The following is a 17,107-nucleotide window of genomic DNA, read 5'->3' as shown; positions in this document are numbered from 1 at the left end:
GAAAGAAAGAAAAGAAATATTGGCTCATATTTGCAAGGGGCTCCAAATACTGGCTTTTATCTCTGCCCTCCAAGTATTGGATTGGGGCCGTGGTCACGAGACCACCAAGTTGGCTTGAGCAGTGGCTCTAAAATGAATTTTTGAAAAAAATAAATAAATCTTAGGATGTCATAGACATGAATCAGGAGCCAGTGAGGGAGACAAGGGGCTCAAAGACTTGCTTCCTCCTACCTGGCTGACATCAGCTGCCCCTTATATTCAATATCTAAAGCCCCTTTATACCTTCTCAGTGAGTGGTCATCTAGCCTTGTCTGGAGACCTTTTGGAGCAGGGCAGCCCAGCAGTTTATGAGTTAGCCCATTTTTTTTTCCTTCTGGATACCATCTAATAACACCTCCCCAGGATCTTGTCCTCAAGTGTCTAAACCTCTTGTACTATTTACATGGACCTTTGTGGTCTAGTCCTGCTTCTCTCTCCAGCCTCATCTCTTTCCACACCTTATGCTCCACATTCCAGCCACACTACATGTCTTCCAAATCCTCACTGTACCAGGCTTCTGTTTCCAAGGCCTTGCATATGCAATCTGCCCTTCCAGAATGCTTTTACCCATCCACCTTTGGCTCACAAAATTCCTACGTCAACTTTGGTCCTAGCATTGATGTTATACTTTGGAGGAAGCTGCTAGTAATTCTTCCTGCAATCCAACCTAGATTAAATGTTCCTCCCAAGTTTTCCATAGCACCTTATAGCTCCCCAATTACAGCAAGTACCACCTTGGATTGTAACTGCCCAATCACTTGTCTGTCTATAGCTATGTGTAGGCAAGGACCATTGCCTGTGTTTTTCATTGTAGGCATATAGCCTACAGACTGCCTCATGTATTCCAAGGGCTTATTAGGAAGAAATGAACGAATGGGTGGTAAAGCACTTAGCACAGCACCTGCCGCATACCTGGCATTCATTCATTATTTATTGATTAAGTTCCAGAGGCTTAGGACAGCTCCTAGGTCTGTCATTAATTCTAGGATTAATTCTGGTAATAAAGTCACCTCTCTCTTTCTTGGGCCAGGTTCTCCATCTGTAAAGGAAAAGCACTGGATCAGCTCCCAAAAGGCCTTTCCAGATTTCCTTTCTGTCCTTATGCACTAGGGAGCCCTATATCAGCTAGGCCCTATATGGCAAGGCAGAGAGAGACCCAGAGCCCTGAGCCACAGCACTGTGTTGGCAGCACTGACAGGCCCAATTTCTGGCTGCCAGCCTCTCACTTTGAGTCCACTGCCAGCTTGGCTGGGAGACCTGCTGGGAACTTACAGGAACATTCTGAGGAAATGTGAACTTCACTCATCAGCAATAGGGAGCCTGTGTGAAAGGAGGCCTGGGGTGTTGCCTGGGGATATATGCCTGAAGCCAAGTCCCAGATAAATACAGCTTCAGTTCTCTGGGCCCACGGAGCCTGTTCTTCTCAAGGAGAGGCCTAATGTCTTAAATACACAGCCACTGGCTCCAGGCACAGCATTTCCTAACCCCTGTGGGACTATTTTATCTGTGCTTAACCCACAATGGCTTAAACAAGTTTAGAACAAGCTATCTCCCTCCAGGTCTGGAACTTTAAAAAGGCTGAATGGTGTGATAGACGGAAGTGCTTCACTCTGGGAGGACCAAGGCCCAAGTCCTACCTGCCTTGGCAAATAACTCACTAATAATGTGACTCTAAAAATGGCTCTGCCCCTTTCTGTGCCTCAGTTTCCACACCTGTGAAATAGGAGTGTTCTCCGATAGCCCCTGGGCTGCAATACTCAAATTCTCTGACAACTATGAAGGTTGTCCCTGACACCCAAAGGAATCATGACAATGGGAATGCCTCTGTCTTCACCTTTCATTATAGTTATTTTATATCGCTCTTTCACCACTGCCTGAGTTGGGCTCCCAAACAGATCTGTGAGACAAATTAGGGAACACAGAATAAACCATTTAATTTCTGTTTCTTAGAGGAATATTAAACATTTGGCTTGCAAGCTTTTAAGACAGGATCATAGACCATAAAACTATTTAATAAGTACAATGTACTAAAAATATCCTTTACTGAGACAGATTGGTGAAATTAAAAGAGCACCAGCTTAAAGATCAGGAAGCCAGATGCTGTTCTCTGCTCAGGCCCAGCCTCAATCATGTGGCCTTGGGCAGGCATCTCCTCAACTTGACCTCAGTTTTGCCCTTTTTACAATGGTATCTATAAGTTCTTCTTTGCTCTGCTATTCTGGAATTATCTTATGTAGAATAAGTCTTCTCAAGCTGTGTGGGGCTTTTCGTGGTAGATTTGAGTGAAGTTTTGTTTTGTTTTGTTGTTTGCTTACCCTGCTACTGCCAGTGAAGTCAACACTACAAGCAGACAGTAAGCCAGGAAACATTTCTCCCTGTCAGGTCAGCACATCCCATTAGGTGGATCTGCTGCTCAAGTTTATTAGATCAGGAGACCGAGGCTGGAGAAGGCTCACAGAGTGGTCTGAGTCAGTTGCTCTACCATGAGGTTGGAGTGTAGTAGATTCGACATCCTGTGTACATCTCCTGATCAATGGCCAATCCCATCTTCCAGATTGGAAATGAAACCCACAGTAGTCTGAAATCTAGTTGGTGTCCCCCCAAGTACTTACCAGCAAAGTTATTATTTAGCGCATTACTTCCTAAATCATACCAGTGGAAAATTAAGACCCAGGGGCATGAGGGCTTCTGTGAGATTGGGCAAACCAGATTCTGAGGTTTGCAGGCCTTGGATGCAGGCTCTTCACAAGTGAGGTTGAGTAGTTGCACCTGTCCTCTGCACCCTACAAATGACAGTCAGTGTTAAGATCATTTACAAGGGAGTTTTAAAAAGAGGAGAGGCTCAGTGGAGAAAAAGTAGGGAAAAAAATAAGAAGGTAGAAGAGAAATAAAGAAAAAGCTAGAGGGAATGAGAGTATGTACCATGAAACACTTAGAATACCTCAAATTAGTCTCTGAAAAAAGAAAATAAAGTTTCCAAAATGTTTGGACAATACTGACTACTTTATCTCACCTCTTGGAAATTTATATCCTGTAATAGCACATCAAAATCCTTGTAAAGTTCTGTGATTTAAAAAAGCAAAACAAAACAAAAAAAAACAACCATTTAAGCTTAACCTAGTCTAAGCAAACTTTTTGATCATGGAATCCAGTTTTCTTGCAATGCTTATCAAAATTCCTGGAATACAGTGTCAGAAAAACTGATCTAAAGAAACCCAGTATGCTGGAGTGAAGAGGTATAAAGAGGAAACTGGTCCCTGTCTGTAAGGAGCTTACAAAAGAGAGATGAGAATTGCCTAGATGAAGAATCTTATGGGTATTAAAGAACAGTTAAAGATAGAGAGGGCATCATTATTATCCAGGTAAGCGGTATAGGCAGCACATGTTGTGCTTTCATTGGTTTATCCACAAGTTTCTGGACCACCTACTACATACAGACACCATACTGTGCCCTGGGATTCACCATATGGGCAAGAAAGTCTGACCTCTCCACCTCTATGGCTTAACCTCTAGTGGGGAGACAGAGAGAAAAAAAAAGTAAGTGTAGATGTAAGTAAATATAGAATTACATGTTGTGAAAAGAACCCTGAAGGAAATGAGGAGCAGGGTTCTCTGATGAAGTAAGGGGGACACATGTCTGCTCTGGGGTCAACAGTGATGGGCTTTCCAAGGAAGTGACATTTAAGTTTCAGTTTGAAAGATGAAAAGAAGTCAGGCATGATGCAAATGGGGCAAAAGGACCAAAACATACTTGACAGAGCAAGTTGAGGCTGTGGGCTTGGCTCAGAGCCTAAGTAGGTTAGAAAGGGAGAAACAGGTATGCAGTCATTTCTTGATTTAACTAATGTGTTATTGAGTCTCTAACATGAGCCATCAAGCTAAATTTGCAGCAGTGAGAAAACTGACAGGCCTTGGCTTTTCTAGAGCGTTCTATGGGAAAAAATGCAGAAGCAGCATAAGCATGTAACAAAACAAGGTAATTTCAGATGTTGAACAATGCTATGAAGAAAATAAAGCAGAGTAATGTGATAGAGAGTGGGGTGAGGGTGTGGGGAAGAGACAGTACTTATAAAGTTTATCAGAGATGGGCTCTCTGACCATTTGGTACTTGAACTGAGATCTGAATGACAAAAAGGAGAGGGCTATATAAAAAGCTGTCTCGGAAAAACACATCCCAGAGAAAGGAAGAAGCAAGACCTGAGGTGGAGCATAAATTCATGTTCTAGGAATCCAAGGAAAGCTTCTAAGTGACAGGAGCAACATGACAAATGACAGGGAGGGAAGAAAGTTAAGTTTCCTTTAAGTATCCTTTGGCTAAAATAGAGCTCTCAAGCACAGAAGTGAAGAATTAAATATTTGGAAAAGTAGGCTGTGGCCCCATTGTAGAGAAACTTGAATGTCAGGGTAAAGAGGTGAGATAAGTTCTCTACGTGTTTTCCAATGTCACATACAAGACATTGTTCCCAGGCACAGCACACTCCTACTGGCTTATCCACAAGTTTTATTACTTTTATTATTACAACCACACTTTTTATTATTACCAACCAAAATGCTGTGGGGGAAGGGGGGTAAGAAACCACAATAGTTTGTGAATAACTATTTATAACACTTTAAAAATGGCAAATACGGCAGAAATCGCTTCCTGTCCTCCAATATCTACTCTTTCATTCTTCCCCTGTAATACGGCTGTCAAATTTCAAGTTGAAACACAGCTACATTTCCCAGGATTCCCTGTAGCTAGGCTCAGCCATGTGACTAAGTTCTGGCCAATGGGATGTTGTAAGCAGAAGTAGAAAAGTCAGGTTCTGGGTTGTGTCCTTAAGGGATGAGGCGTATCCTTTATTCCCCTACATCTTCTCCCTGCTATCTGGATTATGGATCTGATGGTTGGGTTTCCACTCAGGATGGTGAGATGGGGGGACACACCTGAGGATAATAGAGAATTGGAAGAAGGATGGATCCTGGATACCTGTGGAGGCTCCATACCAGCCGTGAACTGTCTACATGAAGAGTTTTACATGGCAGAGAAGTAGACTTCTCTCTGTTTAAGCCACTGTTCTTCTAAGTCTTTGTTAAACACATCTAAAGCTGGATGCTAACTAATATAGTTACTTCTTACAAATTGTAGCAATGAATAAAATAAGCCTATTGTAATGTAAATGAATTAGAAGGTATGTATTAAAAAGCCTTGAACCCATTTTACATATACATTTTTAAGGTAAAATTTTCACAAATATCTGTACTTTCAAATATTTTCACATTCACTTGCAACACAACTGACAACAGATCATAGCATCATTTGTGTCATGACACTAAGGTAGACAACGCTGTGTATAACACAAATTGGTAACTCCATGAAGCTGAGGACAGCTGCCTCTCCAGAGCAGCTGGAACTGGGGTCCAGTTGGAAATCATGTGATTCCTTAGCCGGGCACAGTGGTTCATACCAGTAATGCCAGCACTTTGGGAGGCATAGGCAGGAGGATCACTTGAGATCAGGAGCTCAAGACAAACCTGGGCAACATAGTGAGACCTCTACAAAAACTTTTAAAATTAGCCAGGCATAGTGGTGCGCTACTATAATCCTAGCTACTCCGGAGGCTGATCCCTTGAGCCCAGGAGATCGAGGCTGCAGTAAGCTATGATCGTGTCACTGCACTCCAGCCTGGGTGACAGAGCGAATCCCTGTCTCTAAAAATAAATGAATAAGTGAATCATGCGATTCCCATCAAAAGCGACATGGCCTGTGCACTAACTTTGGCATCTTACAAAGTTAAACATAATCTCCACCATATTACCCAGCAATTCTACTACTAGGTATTTGCCCAAAGGAAATGAAAATATTTGTCCAAACAAAGAGTTGTACATGAATGTTCAGAGAACTTTATTCAAGTAACCAAAAACTGGAAACAACCCAGATGTCTATCAGCAAGAGAATGGATAAACAAATTGTCATACGGTACACGCAATGGAATGCTTCTCAGCAATTAAAAGGATTGAACTACTAATAAATACAGCATTGTAGATAAATCTCAAAAATTTTATGGATGTCAGAGTACATCCTGGATGATCCCATTTATAGATCCTAGAAACAGCCAAACCCATCTGTAGAAATAGAAAGCAGGTCAGTGGTTGCCTGTGGCTGCAGGTGGAGTGGGACTGACTGCAGAGGGGCACAAGGGAACTTTCTAGAATGATAGAATTGTTCTGTATCTTAATTGGGGTGGTGATCTAACAAATGTATACCTTGGTCAAAACTCATCACTGTACAGTGAAAATAAGTGCATTTTATTGTATGTAATTTACATTTTAATAAAGTTGACTTTTAAAGTTCTTTTGAAAAATTACCAAACTAAACCAAGAAAAAAATGCTTTAAACAAAGAAGGTAAATAGTGATTTTAAATATGAGTCCTAATTTAATGTCAAAAGAGTGGATATTCTGAATTGCAGCAGTATTTTTAAAGCAAACTGTTTCTCACATGAACACTCTGGATAGCTGTGCTCCAGGAAGAGAGGCAGTAGGGACTGATTTCCTGAAAAAACAGCTCCAAGAGCTGCCAGTGGATAGCAGGGAGGTGAGGCAGGAGTGCGTGGAGGAGCCAGACTTGATTGGGTATGACACACCCTAGGGCAGGGCTCAAATGATCTGTGAAGGGCCAGGTGCCTTTTGTTTCTGTTGCTTGTTTGTTTATTTGTTTTGTAAAACTAAAAAAAAAAAAAAAAAATCCCATCTGCTAGAGGTCACAGAAATGAATTGCTATGAAAGTTCAACTTATTCTCCATGTATGTCTTAATCTCATCACAGATCATCAGCAACGTGCACAGACTGGCGCTGGTGCACAGAACACACTTTCAGCAGCACTGCCCTGGGGGTTCCTGGAACTACTGGGGGTGCACTCTGGAAGAGACCAAGATGCCATGTAAGCAAACAGAGGCAGAAGCCAAAGACAAGTGGGTCATGATTATGAATGTGGTCCTGTTTGTACACAGCAGGTGGTGGGGGCTGAGGAAATGTGCTTAGAGAGATTTCAGAACAGGCACAGGAGGCTGACAAAACACTGTTTTGGAAAGACTCATCTGGCAGCACACCAAGGATGGTGGGGCACAAACAGACTTGAATCCCTGAGACTGATGAGGCGGTTGATGCAACCAACCAGGTGGGAGATGGGTGACCGGGATTTGAACCATAGCAGAAGCTGTGAACAGGAGGAAATGGAAGGCAGAAGATGAGGAAAGGAAGGGTCAACAATGACTGGTGACTTGTCAGGGGCCTGGGGGATGGAGACCAGGTCAGAGCTGGCCTGTGACATAGGAAGGGGCAGGTATTCTGAGGAATAAGGGGAAAAATGGGGAGAAAAACTTGAGTCTAGGGCCTCCATCTGCTCTGGGAAATAGGAAGTGGGTTCTCGGGCGTGCCAGTGCTCCCCGACCTGGTGGTTCCTGAGGGCTGACTCTGCCTGCCTTGGCCTCCTGCCCAGCAATCCCTGACCCACTGCCGCCCACAGCACCACCCACAGTGGATGACAAAGGGAGACAAACAGAGGGGTGTCTTTGTGCATGCCATTTCCCCATGCCTGGCATGCGAGCTTCCTCCCACCCATTGTCTACCTGTGACTCCTCCTCACCCAGGCCCAGCCTTGATATCACTGCAGAAGGAGCCAGGCCCTGCTGTATGTGGCCATGACACTCAAATGTATCACAGCACACATGTCCCATCACAAAGCAGCTGCTTATGCATCCGTCTGCCCTCCCACAATACGGGTTCACCATAGGGGTTGGATCCAGCTTGCATTCACCAACCTTTAGCACAGTGCCTGATGCAAGTCACTGTGCTCAGGAAGCAACATAAACAAGTGAGGATGGAGCACATCGAAGGAAAGACAAACAAAGGCAGAAAGGTCATGTGAAATGGGCTCAGCTGGTGTGGAGGTGAATGGGAGCCAGAGGTCACACAGACTCTGCTTTTCTCCGCCCTGTGATACATGTATGTTTACTATTATTTGAAATTGAACTTCTGTCATCCCAGACAGTTTAGCAGCTGCTCTCTGAATAAAAACACAACTGTCAACCCATCCGCAAAGACACTATTGTCCGGATTTGGGCAGCATCACTCAGAGCAGTCTCACCCTAAAAAACCATAGGAAACTGGACGGAGGCTGGAACTGACCAGTGAAGGGGAAGTCACCACCTTTAATCTGAGAACAAGCAGTAAAAGAGAAGCTGGAAAATCCTTCAGTTCTACTGGTGCCGAAGTGATTGACATGACTTCACGTCACCGACTGAAGAGGTGGAATAGAAACAGGTGGAATTGTCATAGACCTGGAGATAGAAGCCCAGTTTCAACGTGGGGTTGCCCACTCCTGGGGACGGGGAGTGGATGGCACTCCCAGAATGGTCTGGAGTTTATGGCCTGGTTCATTCTGATGGGTTTGTGCCCTTACCATAGAGGATGTTCATGTTTTGAGTATCACCCCTGCCCACCACCCTTTAGCAGGAGTTATCACAATGATTTCCTAATCCAGAGAAAAGGCTTCTGCAATACAGAGAGAAAAGGGATTGAGATCCCAGAGGGAAGTTACTAGAACAACCAGAAAGGGAAGCTTCCTATTGGAAGCAAGGATTTCTGGACACAAAACTTTCAGTACTGAAATCAAGGAAAGTCTTTCATAAACTGGCCTAGTTGGAAGGGACCTTAGAGATCATTGCCCAACCCCCTTTTTCATAAATACAGCCCCGGAGAGGGTCCACGTTCACACAGAGCCTGTGGCAAGGCTACACCTGGAGCCCAGGTCTCCACCTCCACCTGCAGGGCCCTTTCCCCTGGTGGTGCTTTCTTTCAGTGCCACCTTCTTCATTTCCATAATTACAACTAATTTCTTGGTGCTACCCAAAGCAGGGAGTTTTCCAACATCGAATTGTTAGATACGAGGGATGGCAATGTCTCCCACAGTCCTGTTTCCAGATGAGGAGAGTCCTAAGGGAGCCATAGCTCATCCCACAAGCCCCTGCTGCCCTGCCCAAGGCAGGCTGCACCTCTCAACTCCTTGACTTGCTCTCTGGCATCCTCCACAGTCTCTTTGAGTAAAAGAAGGCTCTCACCCAAGCCTGAACCAGAGAGTTTGCCTCTCTCTTTCCCTTGGGCTGCAAACAGGTACAAACAAAGACCCAAAATAAATAAAATTCTTTTTCTGTGCCACCCTTAGCACAACAGGGTGAGAGGGGAGAGAGCAAATACTTAAGTGGAAAAAATCAGGGACAAATCATCCGGAGCTCCTCCAGCCACCTGCAGATGGCACCTCTGGTTTTCCTTTCCTCTCACTCCTTAGAGGAGTGAGTAGTGAAGTCGGCAAATGATTTCTGACCCAGCCCTCCTGGAATCGGTGGTCCGAGAGTGCAAGGCCCTGGTGTGAGGAGTCCACAGGCATCTGGCGATGCATGCTTCCCAAAGGATGATAAGATCAGCATGATGGACGGACAGCTACACCTCCAAAGACTTTCAAAACAAGAGCACAGAAAATGAGCAACTTCTCCTGCCTCTCCTAAGCCCCAGGCTGCCTGTTTACAAATTTTCTCTCCTCTCTCTTCTCATGCCTGAATCTGTTCAGGAATGTTACATCCCAGCCTTTCTGGGATGACTACATGTGACAGTGGCAGCCATTGTAATGCCTCACATCTTGGAATGTGGCATCCCTGAATGAGTCAGGCAGGAGTGCCGGCTGTGAGAGAGGAAAGCCTGCCTTGTGCTGCTTCATCCTGGGATCACGGGGCTCAGGCTATTAGATGGTGCATTTCAAGATTCCCGAAGGCAACATGCAATTTACTGTCCAGTTTGATGGAGAAAAACAGAGAAGTGGGACTACAACAATAATAATTTCACTTTCATCACCTTCTAATTTATAAAGTCCTTTCATAGCTAGGCTCTCAATTATTGGTACAATAAATATCCTTGCGAGGAAAGCAAGGCTGGTAAAGTGCAGAGGCTGGAAATGCCTCAGGCCTTGTGCCTGGTAAGGAGAAGACAGGACCAGCAGCTGAGATGTTGGCATCATGCAGACTTCAGGGCTCTTCCCATTGCATGGTCCATGTCCTTCCTTCAGAAGCAGGCATGCTGCTTAGTCTGTAATGTAGACTGGCAAATGCACAGAGGTTTTTCCAAAAGGCTGAGGTAGAGGCATTGCACACAGCAGTCAGAGGCACCGATGTGGGGGTTGAGTAGCTCCCAGCTGAGTCCTGGCTCTGCTTTCATTGACTTTGACCAAATGATGCTACTTAAACTCTGACCATCAATATCTAGTTTTAAAATAGATACAATAATGCCTACATCATAGACGTTTACATTAAGAAGATAAGGTCTTGGAGACAGTACAGCGTAGTGGCTGAGAGCTACAGCGCTGGTGTCAGTAGACCTGGATTCAAACCCCAGGTTTGCCTCTTGCTAGCAATAAGTCACATCACCTCTCTGAGTTTCAGTTTCCTCATCTGTGACATGGAGATAAAACCTCTACCTGTTTCATAGGGTTGTGAGGACTAAGTGTGATAATATATGCAAAATAGCTTATCTAAGTACTTGGCAGAAAATAGGCACTTGATAAATATTTGCTGAATGACGAACTGAAATGACTGGCAAGGCTGGGATATAAAACAAAGACTGAATAACTCCAGAGCTGGGGCTCTTAACTTTCACGGAATGCTGGTTCTCAAACATGCCAAGCACCTCCCACCAGATAATTGGGGTGAGAGGCATTCTTGCAATAGCTGGGTAATTATCCTCAAAGCCCCTTCCAATCCTCAAGAATCCATGAGTTCACCTACTCTCTTGGATGCATCCCAAAGGCCTTCAAAGAAGAGGAACTTGGGGAAGGAATGTAACCTCCATAAGAGCTACGTCTCCACACAAGGGGAGAATTGGGCTAACACACACACACACACACACACAGGTATATCTGGCCCCATTCTACCATCAAGATGAGAGGTTTCTGTCTTAGAGACCGTAGAGAGATGCTGCTCTATGAGAACACCGAGGCCCAGAGAGGTGAAGCAATTTTCTTAAAGCTGCACAGCCAGAGAGTGGCAAAGCCCGAACTGGAATTCAAGCCTCCTGACTTCCAGCCCCAGGCTCCCTGCCACTGCCTCCCTATTTACACAGGCTTTCAAAATCATTAGGGTACAGAATTAGTTCAGCACTAAGCTTTCAAAATCCACATGGTCCCTCCCATAGGTCCTCTTGCAGACAAAATCACTCAGGGAGAAAAATGTATTAAGTCTTTCGAAATGGCAGAGGAGGGTGTTCCCTCAGATAAGAACTCCTGAGGACACCAGAGTTGAAATACTGATTTGATCAGCGGATCATCTGGGCCCCATCTCTTGTGCAATTTTTGTCTTTTTTGGTATTCAGATGGTGGAAATGTCAGGCTTCTGAGCCAATGCTCTCTGACAAGTGCATTTTACGTGCCTCTGCAGCCCTGACCGAGGAGTGGCAGGCCTGGATCAGCTCTCACCAGAGGTTCGGAGAAATAGGTTGCTCTGATCCCCAATCAAATCTATTAGGAGTTGTCCCACCAAACAAGCCTGTGAATTCCAAACAGTGGCTCCGTTCTCACTGCCCTTCCCACCTAGGTCACTGGCCTGGCTGGACGACAGATTCTGGAGCCCCAGATTGTCAGTGCTGGGCAGCAGCTCAGACACGTTCTGATGAAACTCCATACCTCTCAGCTGCAGGAACTAAGGCCCAGGAAGAGGAAGGGGCTTGTCCGAGGTCACACTGCGGGCTCGAAAAGTGAGAGTTTTGTTCCTTTGGCCCACAATCTCCTTTGATCCTAAAGTGGTAGCCTGAGGAGTTCAGATAACAGAGCATGTGACAAAGAAGCCAGAGCTCCAGGACAGTGAGCAGAGAGAAGAGGCACCAAGCAGCCCCTTAGTGACTGAGCTTCTAGGAGCACCTGGCACCCAGAAGTCCCTGTCCCCTGACGGTGCAGGTATCCTAGTGCCTAGAGCCAGATGCTTACATAACATGAAACCACGCCTACATCAAACACACACCCACCAAAACCAGAAGTGAGCTTTTCTCCTCTTCACACCTCCCAGCATCTGAAGCTGGATCTCCTGCCCAGATATGTCAGCTGGAGAATGAACAGCTTAATTTGTGATTGGAGACATGTAAGTTAGATGCAAGGAAAGACAGTCCCAAGTTTTGGAGCTGAGTGACGTTACTAAGGAATTTCCTTCTTTAGAGAGTAGTTTAATTTCAATGTTGGGTATGGTTCTCCGAGAACATATAGTTCCAGAATTGAATAATCTATAAAGTTTGCTTGAACTGAGTCATTTGCTTCTGTTGAGATTTGAATTGGAGTCAGAGAAGTTTTTTGTTTTGGTTGCCAGGAGTGGAGTCTTACCCTAATATATAGTCCTTGGAAAGACCCACTTAGACACAAACAACAGCCACCACCCCTCCCCTTCAAAAAATTAATACTTGGATGTGGGTCAAAACTGAGCACAGAATAACAAAACAAGTGCTGTTTCCTAAAGTCACCTTCAGGAGCTGCTGGTATAGGAAAGCTTTTTGTCTCAAAGACAAAGAATAGCACAGGCACCTCCATGAATCAGGATCCAGAAGCTACTACCCGTCCCTTCATGAATCAAGGTACGAAAACTTCAGACTTTTGTGAGAAAATGTTTTAAAACGAATCCTTGAAGTTTAAAAAGAAAAAGAAAGGTGTGCTTTTCAGAAGATTATACAATGTTCTAAACTACAAACAGCAGGAAAATTTTGTCCTCCCCAAACTCTAACCCAAGCAAGATTATTCTTCCTATTGTAGACTCTCCGCAATGGTAAAGGACCAACGAGGTACTACCAGGAAAGGGTTGAATACACAGAAATCACTCAGTAAATGTTTGTGTTACAAATAAGGGCAAGAAAGTGAGCTTTTTATGCAATTTAAACTAAAAACTCATCCTGTTCAAAGCTTGGAGACGTGTAAAAGAAATGAATGTCTGATCTAAATTGACTTTCAACAGACTGAAAGTGGCTACTACTGATCCTAAGCACCATAATGCAACTAACATTTATTGAGTGCCTCCTGTATGCCAGACACTGTGCTAAGTGCTTCATCTTGGCTATCTTATTAAATCCTCAGGATAACTCCGTGAGCAGGTAATTGTTATTAGCTCCAAATTACTGGAGAGGGAATTAAGGATTATGGAACTTGAATAACTTGCCTAGTAAGTAGCAGAGCGGCTACTCTGGGATCAGAACCTATGCCTTCCAACTTCACAGCCTGTGTTTTTTAAACCATTATGTTCTACCCCCTGCCAGTTTTAAGAGCCTCTTATAATTGAGTGCATTAGGGCACTGGAAGAGAGGGGTTTTTTATTTTCACAAACTAGCAGGGACTAAATTTTAAGCTCATCGTGTGTTGCTGAGTGATGAAATTTGTCTCTGAATCTGGTTTGGGGAGTGCTGGCATTCTTCATTCCGCAAACATAGGTTCATTCATTCAAATCCATATCAGCACCCAGAATAGGATCTGTACTAAATATAGGGTATGTGGAAAGAAAAGACAAAGGGGCTACCCTCAGGGATTTCCCAGTCTAGTAGAGGGAACTGACTTGTTAATCAGTTACCACCATTCCGTTGGGTAGCTGTGGTTGTAGGTGTGTGTGCAAGGTCCTTTGAGGACCAGGACCAAAGGAACAACGTAACATGGTAGTTATTTAAGTTCATAGATTCTACAGAAAATCAGGCCTGAGAGCAAATCCTGGCTCCATCATTTAACTAGCTAGACAAGCCGAACAAGTTCCTTAATCTTCTAAGCTTCAGTTTTTATCACTTTTTAAATGCTGACAGCAATATGGTCTATACCTCGCCCTGCTGTTATAGGAAGCCATCAAGGAAGACTAGTCTGGGAAACCAGAGATGGGTCTACACAAAACTTGGGCAGAAACGTAAGTAGGAAGTGATCGTTTCAGGAGGAAAAACTTTGGACAGAAGCAAGAAGGGGTGAATGTGCATCTGTATCTGTGCGCTCAGGGAAGAAAGTGGTTTACTATTTCAGAAAAGAGCCAAGACAGAAGCTGGAGATGCAAGAAATGTTGAAAAAGAAAAGAAATGGAGGAGAGAGAGATTAGTGGTATCCAGTACTCCAAGCACAGGTATGCAAAGATATATGTGCAAGGAATTGATTGCAGTGTTGTTTGAAACAGAAATGAATGAATACATGATTGAATACATAAATAAGTAGAAACAACCTCAACGTCCAAAGGAGATTGGCTAAATAAATTATGATATAGACACATCATCGTGGAATAAAACTATTTGGATATTTGAAAAATGGGATATGTCTATACAGACTTACATGGAAAGACATGGGCAGCGTAGTGTTAAGTAAAAATGCCAGTTGCAAAAGGGCATATTAAAATGACCTCAAATTTTTAAATACGTAAGCAATGGTGCAGAAAAATTTTTACCAAACTCTTTATAGTGGTTACCTCTAGGGATTGGCATTGAGGCAAAAGGGTATTGGTGATATTTCACTTTCTTTTTTTTTTTTAATTATACTTTAAGTTCTAGGGTAACATGCACAACGTGCAGGTTTGTTACATATATATACATATGCCATGTTGGTGTGCTGCACCCATTCACTTGTCATCTACATTAGGTATATCTTCTGATGCTATCCCTCCCCGATCCTCCCACCCCATGACAGGCCCCAGTGTGTGATGTTCCCCACCCTGTGACCAAGTGTTCTCATTGTTCAATTCCCACCTAGGAGTGAGAACATGTGGTGTTTGGTTTTCTGTCCTTGCGATAGTTTGCTCAGAATGATGGTTTCCAGCTTCATCCATGTCCCTACAAAGGATGTGAACTCATCCTTTTTTATGGCTGCCTAGTATTCCATAGTGTATATGTGCCACATTTTCTTAATCCAGTCTATCACTGATGGACATTTGAGTTGGTTCCAAGTCTTTGCTATTGTGAATAGTGCCACAATAAACATACGTGTGCATGTGTCTTTATAGCAGCATGATTTATAATCCTTTGGGTATATACCCAGTAATGGGATGGCTGGGTCAAATGGTATTTCTAGTTCTAGATCCCTGAGGAATCGCCACACTGACTTCCACAATGGCTAAACTAGTTTACAGTCCCACCAACAGTGTAAAAGTGTTCCTATTTGTCCACATCCTCTCCAGCACCTGTTGTTTCCTGACTTTTTAATGATTGCCATTCTAACTGGTGCGAGATGGTATCTCTTTGTGGTTTTGATATGCATTTCTCTGATGGCCAGTGATGATGAGCATTTTTTCATGTGTTTGTTGGCTGCATAAATGTCTTCTTTTGTGGAGCTTCTGTTCATATCCTTCGCCCACTTTTTGATGGGGTTGTTTGACTTTTTTCTTGTAAATTTGTTTAAGTTATTTGTAGATTCTGGATATTAGCCCTTTGTCAGATGGGTAGATTGTAAAAATTTTCTCCCATTCTGTAGGTTGCCTGTTCACTCTGATGGTACTTTCTTTTGCTGTGCAGAAGCTCTTTAGTTTAATTAGATACCATTTGTCAATTTTGGCTTTTGTTGCCATTGCTTTTGGTGTGTTAGTCATGAAGTCCTTGCCCATGCCTATGTCCTGAGTGGTATTGCCTAGGTTTTCTTCTGGGGGTTTTATGGTTTTATGTCTAACGTTTAAGTCTTTACTCCATCTGGAATTAATTGTTGTATAAGGTGTAGGGAAGGGATCCAGTTCCAGCTTTCTACATATGGCTAGCCAGTTTTCCCAGCACCATTTATTAAATAGGGAATCCTTTCCCAATTTCTTGTTTTTGTCAGGTTTGTCAAAGATCAGATGGTTGTAGATGTGTGGTATTATTTCTGAGGCTCTGTTCTGTTCCATTGGTCTATATCTCTGTTTTGGTACCAGTACCATGCTGTTTTGGTTACTGTAGCCTTGCAGTATAATTTGAAGTCAGGTAGTGTGATGCCTCTAGCTTTGTTCTTTTGGCTTAGGATTGTCTTGGCAATGCAGGCTCTTTTTTGGTTCCATGAAAAGTCCCATGAACTTTAAAGTAGTTTTTTCCAATTCTGTGAAGAAAGTCATTGGTAGCTTGACGGGGATGGCATTGAATCTATAAATTACCTTGGGCAGTATGGCCATTTTCACGATATTGATTCCTCCTATCCATGAGCATGGAATGTTCTTCCATTTGTTTGTGTCCTCTTTTATTTTGTTGAGCAGTGGTTTGTAGTTCTCCTTGAAGAGGTCCTTCACGTCCCTTGTAAGTTGGATTCCTAGGTATTTTATTCTCTTTGAAGCAATTGTGAATGGGAGTTCACTCATGATTTGGCTCTCTGTCTGTCTGTGATTGGTGTATAGGAATGCTTGTGATTTTTGCACATTGATTTTGTATCCTGAGACTTTGCTGAAGTTGCTTATCAGCTTAAGGAGATTTTGGGCTGAGACGACAGAGTTTTCTAAATATGCAATCATGTCATCTGCAAACAGGGACAATTTGACTTCCTCCTTTCCTAATTGAATACCCTTTATTTCTTTCTCCTGCCTGATTGCCCTGGCCAGAACTTCCAACACTATGTTGAATAGGAGTGGTGAGAGAGGGCATCCCTGTCTTGTGCCAGTTTTCAAAGGGAATGCTTCCAGTATTTGCCCCTTCAGTATGATATTGGCTGTGGGTTTGTCATAAATAGCTCTTATTATTTTGAGATACATCACATCTCCAACGTTTGAATTATGTATAACAAGAGTTATTTTTATATTATGTTTATAATAAAATTTTTATTAAATGTTAATGCCCCAAAGATGTGGAATGGGATATTTAAAAAAAAAAGAGGCGATTGGGAGGTCTTTGGCTACTTATCAAAAAGCAGAGTCAGTGGCAAAGTGGCAGCTCAGAGAAGAGGAACACAGGAGGGAGGTGACAGTGGAATTAGCAAGTGGTGGCTCCTCTGTGCTTGTATGTCAGATGGAAGAGAGGGAGCCAGGGAAGAGAAGAGATTGAGGGGTACTGCAAAAGCCCTTGAAGGGAGGTCTGGGGAGGAGGAAGGGAAAGATAAAATCAAT

General features: G+C 43.5%; 1 protein-coding gene across 6 annotated transcripts in view; it reads right to left on the bottom strand.

Annotated features, from left to right (window-relative positions):
- SH3TC2 (SH3 domain and tetratricopeptide repeats 2) overlaps nt 1-17,107 on the bottom strand; it is a 209,878-nt gene that overhangs the window by 50,410 nt on the left and 142,361 nt on the right. The window contains exon 19 of one of the 6 annotated variants that reach the window (XR_010121864.1): nt 2,721-2,822. The exons of the other annotated variants lie outside the window; for them this stretch is intronic. The gene's annotated coding sequence lies outside the window, so the exon portion shown is untranslated. Of the gene's footprint in view, nt 1-2,720; nt 2,823-17,107 lie in introns of those variants that run through there. 6 annotated transcript variants of the gene reach the window in all.

The sequence above is a fragment of the Symphalangus syndactylus genome, chromosome 7 (genome assembly GCF_028878055.3).
Source record: "Symphalangus syndactylus isolate Jambi chromosome 7, NHGRI_mSymSyn1-v2.1_pri, whole genome shotgun sequence".
NCBI lineage: Eukaryota > Metazoa > Chordata > Mammalia > Primates > Hylobatidae > Symphalangus > Symphalangus syndactylus.
The sequence above is the reverse complement of the archived record's forward strand: the minus strand, read 5'-3'. Positions and strand labels throughout refer to the sequence as shown.